The sequence below is a fragment of the Syngnathus acus genome, chromosome 10 (assembly GCF_901709675.1).
Source record: "Syngnathus acus chromosome 10, fSynAcu1.2, whole genome shotgun sequence".
NCBI classification, from domain to species: domain Eukaryota; kingdom Metazoa; phylum Chordata; class Actinopteri; order Syngnathiformes; family Syngnathidae; genus Syngnathus; species Syngnathus acus.
Window position 1 is genome coordinate 8,861,459 of NC_051095.1, and position 5,944 is coordinate 8,867,402.

At 40.0% G+C, this 5,944-nt stretch overlaps 1 long non-coding RNA gene across 1 annotated transcript; it reads right to left on the reverse strand.

Annotated features, from left to right (window-relative positions):
- Nucleotides 1-2,523: 2,523 nt before the first annotated feature.
- Nucleotides 2,524-5,379, reverse strand: LOC119128985. Its single transcript, XR_005099113.1, has 3 exons — nucleotides 5,284-5,379; nucleotides 5,157-5,193; nucleotides 2,524-3,927 (listed from the first exon to the last, which is right to left on the reverse strand). It is a non-coding gene; the product is annotated as an uncharacterized LOC119128985 (long non-coding RNA).
- Nucleotides 5,380-5,944: the final 565 nt, after the last annotated feature.

Sequence of the window (5,944 nt, forward strand, 5' to 3'; positions counted from 1 at the left end):
TTGCAACAAAGCACTTTTATTAAATAATTGAGATTTTTTACTAATGTAGGAATATTTTTTTATGGACGAAACCAAATATTACGTTGAAGGTTACTTGAAAGATAATTTGTGTGTGTGTGTTTTGTTTTATTTCCAGTCAATATTACGTTGCGATTTTTTTAGACCCATATAGGAAGATTTACAAAGATGCCAACATCAGACAACTAATTTTGGAAAATGTATTATTTTGTGTAATGATTCTATACTTTTGAAATTTAATTATTAATGTGTTTTTTTTATTTTTGAGGTTAGGCTTTAGGGTTTAATGTTGGTTAGTATGCTTTTAGTTTGCAGGTTAGGTTATATAGAGGGACAGAATATTTGAAACTCTTGTATGATGCAGTGACAATCGACACTAAGCATTATATTGTCTCTTGCATTTGATTGTCTTAATGTTGCCATGGCTTAGTTATGCAGTTTAGTACAGCAATTTGCAGTACAGTACAGTACAGTCGAAGCCCAGCTGCGGTCCCGGAAGGTTTCACATTTATGTTTTGGCTACCAGGGCCAAATTTAAACGTGCGCCATTGCTCCGACTTCACATTATTTATGTGTTCGGCCATGTTTAGGCTGAGCTGAAAGAGCGAGTCTTTATTTTTCTTCAGGGTCTTGCCACTTTTTTGTGCTCAAAATTCCTTTACGACTGTACAGTCAGTCAGCAAGTAAAGGCAGCAAAATCCCAACTAAATTGACATTCCTTATTTGGGCGTCAATGCGGATAGAAAACCCGACTGGCATCCAAATGCGTGCACACTTCTCCCACGTCTTCTCTCCAGGTGCTGATTTGTTATAACAGCCGTGAAATGAGCCTGAAGGAACCACGTCTGATTTTTTTTTTTATTTCATTTTGGGAGAGCGTGCAATCGTTTTGAAATATTCAACATGATTTTTAGCTTACCACCAGGGTTAATGAAACCACTGGTAGTTTAATTCCATCATCTGATGCAGAACACATGGTTGGACTAACACCCCCCCCCCCCCACCCACACACACACTCGCTGTGTTAAAATTTACACATTGGACTGCAACAATTGGGTGGAACAGATTGGGTGGATTTTGCATTACCACTTCCAACTTATAGCATTGTTTGTCATACTTAATATTTACATATTTACAGCTCTAATTTGTTGCCTCAGGTTGCCACACAGCACGCTTCTCAACGTGTATTTTTGCAAAATGAACTGGTGTATGTTCATTTGAAGTTATTCCCTCAGTGTGTGACAACATATGAGCAGTTCTGTTGATCCACATCCCAGTGTCTGAGAGCTTGATTTGATTTCACGGATTATTACTGAGTCCATGATTTCCTATGGGGACCAATGTTTTCCAAATCCGTCTGCATTTTTAATTGTACTTGTATCCCGACAGGAGACAAACCAAAATCACAGCCTATTTTCTGGCGACGCGACCTGCAAATTTGACCACACACTCCAAAAGTCCTCGCCAACTTCATTAGACAAAAAAGTGTGAAAAAAAAAAAAACCTGCGAGAACACCAAGTGTTTCCAACTCAAACAACACTTTAGGAATATTCTTACAGTGTTGGGCGGGGGTCACAAGCAGAACTGCTGCAGGCAGCAGTCATGTGAGCATCACTACGTAACACTACTTTAAAGGGGACATATGGAATTTTGAAAGTGTTGTATTGTTGTAGTTAATTGGTCTCTCCAAGAATGAAAATCTAAATTCCGCCCTCTGTCATCATCACAGCACCACCCCCTCAAAACTGTCTCAGTCTGACTAACATGTTAAGACACCTGGGAAGTGTTTTTAGTTACGTAAGAAAAGCATCATGTCTCTTTTAAAACATCTGCTGACATATTTGATATATTGTTTGTGTTCCCGATCCCTGCAGCGGCCATAATTCTGCTTATTTTCCCTGAGATAACGTGTTTTATCTTTGCCAACCTACAATTGTTTTATGGTGTTTGGGAGGGGAGGGGGGAACACCCTGAATTCCAGCGAGAGTCATGTGGAATAGCGTTGACGTTTAAACTACTTTGGCTTCATAAAGGCAAGCCATTGGAGGAGCCCGGCCGTTTTGCTTATCGGACGAGGCTCGCTCATTCAAATAAAGCCACACTGGGTTCATGTTCAAGATCCCGCTCCATTTCCACAGACACGATGATGTGTATCACGAGTAGCTACGTAATGTTCATATCCTTTTTATGATATACACTTCCCAGTCCCGTATGTGCTATCTTTTGAATTATTAAGCAGCGGTTTGACTAGTAAACTATTCAGCCTGGTCTGCGGCAGTGACTCCAAGTGTTTATTAACTACAGTCCTCTTTTCTGTATGGCTGAAAACATTTTCTTTTGTTTGTTTTAGTTCGAAACTTTTGGTGGAAACAAACGGCACCCTCAGATAATCAACCATCAAAATACGAAAAATAAAAAAAGACCAACTTTATTTCGGATCTGACACGCATCTCTGAAAGTATTCAACTTTCAAAACATGAAAAGTTATCACCAGAAGTCAAACCTGCCTCAAACAATCAAGCAATCATACAAAATGCCTAAAATAAATCATAATAAATGCCTAAAAAATGTAAACAAAACCACCCTCACACAAACATCAACATAAGACAAACACCTCTCTCAAATAAACACCAACTTTAAATTCATCGGCACTAAATCTAACATTCAAATCACACATTATCGTGAAGTGCACACATTCAGCCTACTGGAGACTCTTTACATGCCTGCTGTTTTTGTTAGCAACATTGCTTTTTCAAATACCCCCGTAAAAAGTGTCCCATCCAAAAAACAACTCATCATAGTCATTAGTTGAGTTTCACAGCACAGCTCGCAGACACCCTTCTTCAACACCATGCGACAAAGGGGCCAAAGAGACCCCCAAAATAGTCCATCGCTCCCCCCTTTAAGCCCACAAATTTATACGACACAAAAGCTGCTGTTTAAAGAAGGATACGTAATTAGAGGCATAGCTGGGGTCCTCTGGGAGCGTGGCGCCAAGGTCCCTTAGCAAGCAGAGAATTTACTACCCTGAGTTCAATGGTCAGGTCTGTGTTGGGATGATATTTAGTTTAAAGTTAGCGAGAAGGTCTTGGGGCAGATGAGTGTAATTTACAAAAGAAATGACAATAGCGATGCGAAATATTACAGTTTTTCAACATGACATGCTGCCAGTGTTCATTGTTATTAGTCTTGGCTAATAACTGACTGTTATGCTAACATACAAGAAGAAACATGGGCTAATAAAGCTGGCCTTGTTAAAATGGATATTTGAACACAAACGGTGCAGCAAAACGTGTAGACAGTATAATAATTATGCTAGAAAGATAGCTCGATCGATAGCTAGATATATTTTTCAATAAATGACAACATACCATGCTATTTTTGTTCAAAAAACAACTTACAAATATTTGTCCGTTTTTTTTATACAAGGCTTGAACAGAAAATGGGAGTTCCATTAATTGCGACTCAACCATAGCAGTGAGGTGGCCCCCGCATTGCAAACAAGTTTGACCCCTCAGTCTCACTCCCTTAACACTGATGGGAAAAATCCTTATGTCATCAACTAATAGCAATATCTCAAATAGCTGCTCGTCATTATCTGCCAGTTTTGCAATCTGTTTCATATTTCACTTCCAAAAATCCCCCCTTTTCGGCTCCAGGGCTCACATCAAGAATCAATGAACCCTAATGATAAGCATTTTATCGCCGGCCACAAACAAATAAACGCGGTCTGGGATTCCAGCCGGCTTAGTCCAAGGTTATCACACTACGTCCTCCCAGGTCGTTTCGGGTCCAAGCGTCCGACCGCAAGCGTCCGTCCAGAAACCGCAGATGCCTCCGGGGTTGGTCGGTTTACGCAGTGCATTGCTTTGCTTCTGGTCGCCAACCCTCAGGAAAAATAAACAAGGCTGCAAAACAAGGGTTAGTCAAACAGAAACAACTCTGTGGTCATCCTCTGACTTTGCAATGAAAACACCACCAGAGGAGAAGAATTTGTAGGCTGATTACTGCTCTTTGACATCAGTTGTGACACAAACGACAACAGGAAGCAATGTCAAATAGGATATAGTAGCTACTTTTTAGTGTGTTACTTTGAAACGCTAATTTTATATCCTACCGCTGCTTTTAAAACGATACCTTTGAAACTTTAACCCCTACTTTCTAAACACTGACGCTAGTTTACTCAGTATTTAATGAATAATTTAATACTGGCAACTGCTGATTAGGGGGCCTCTCTGAGTGGACCCTTGATTTTCCCTTAAAAAAAACTGATAAATATTCCACATACAGAAAAACTGGGAAAAATCCAAAATGTGAACAAGTATTTAAAAAAGAAAACTAGAATATCCGCTCATATGCCAAAATGTTAATGTGCAGTAGTTTTATCTTGTAATATCACCAATCAGCACTAGATGGCAGTTCTAGATGCACGTCCACTAATTCTTATACTGTCTTATACTTAAGTTCAAGTAGATGGTTTTTTTAACGTTTTCTGGAATGCAGGACAGAATCTTGTAAAACGTGCCAGTTGATTGTTTGGCCCAAATTGAAAGGAATAACTCACATTTTGGGTTTGAAATGTAGCTTTTGTTTTAACAATGTGGATTTTGCTGACATTTCATTTATTACTGCATGATGATGACAGTTGAAATGCTTTTGTGTAAGTTTTGTACAATTTCAGGCACATTTGGGTTTAGGGGTTCTTCGTCAATATAGGAGTAAATCAAAGTATTACATCAAGGACATAATTCAGCTGCCACTTGCCGATTACATGAGGGTCAGTTGTGTAAATACCCCCAAATGTTGACATCAGTCGACACCTAGTTTGTGTTGTTTAATTGAATTCTCATCAAACATATCAGCTTTGCCAGAACAACAAATTTTACACATCAAGTGTTGATTTTGTGTTGAAATATGATGATGTTCCTCAAGGGAAATAGGGAATTCCTTTTATTTTCATAGGTTTCCAGAAGTTAATCTAACCAGTAGACCAGCAGGTGGCAGTAGCGCACACTCTGCACTCAAAGCCACAACGGGGCTGCCTCCAGCTGCATGAAAAATGAGCTCTAACACTAATAAAGAGAGAAGGTAAAGCAATTAAAGGTTCTTGGCTCCAGCCGTGTGAGAAAAATTCTACCTGTCGGCCGGTAACTTTTTCTAACGTGACTCACATCCTGGGGAAAGAAACGACGAGAGAGATGGTTAGTGTCTATCTTTTTACATGTTTGGAGTGGAAACACGCAGAAAGATAAGCGGGACGTCACCTTCGGTCTGGCTTTCATCACGAGCCCGCAGTCGGAGAGGGAGCCGGTCCGACTTCAGCCAGAGGCTTTTAACACAAGACAGCGGGACACTGAGGGGTGGAAAAAAATATGATGAGTTGCACACTTTAAAGTCGTCGTAAATTCTGCCCAAGGGAATGACCTCGCCAAAGTAGTGAAGAAAATCAAAAAGCCTTTTTTTTTCACTATATTAAAAGGGGACATTATGAAAATGAAATGTTTAAATACGATATAAATACAAATACTACTATAAATACCAATTGCTGGGCCTGAAAATGTGTGTGAGGGAAGTGTTTTGTTTTTTGTTACATTGTTTTATGCTTTTAATTTACGTGATCCCCTTAGGCAAGTTTCTCCGCCCATGACTTGTCAGATAAACTACCCAAGTGTTGGCCGGAGTACAATAATGCACTTTTTTTTTTTTTTTTCCTGTGGAACCTAATCGCAGCTCTCCACTAAAAAGTCACTCACGTCTGCAGCCACGCCCCACCGTCAACAACAATCATCACCGTCAGCTGCTCCTGACTTGTTAACTTCTCTACTTAAACCCTGGACTTGTGATGCTACCCGTACGCTCACTGTCCGCTCTCCAACTGACTCCCGTTGCCCACTTTGCCCGTTTGTTTGCTCATCCATTCCTGAT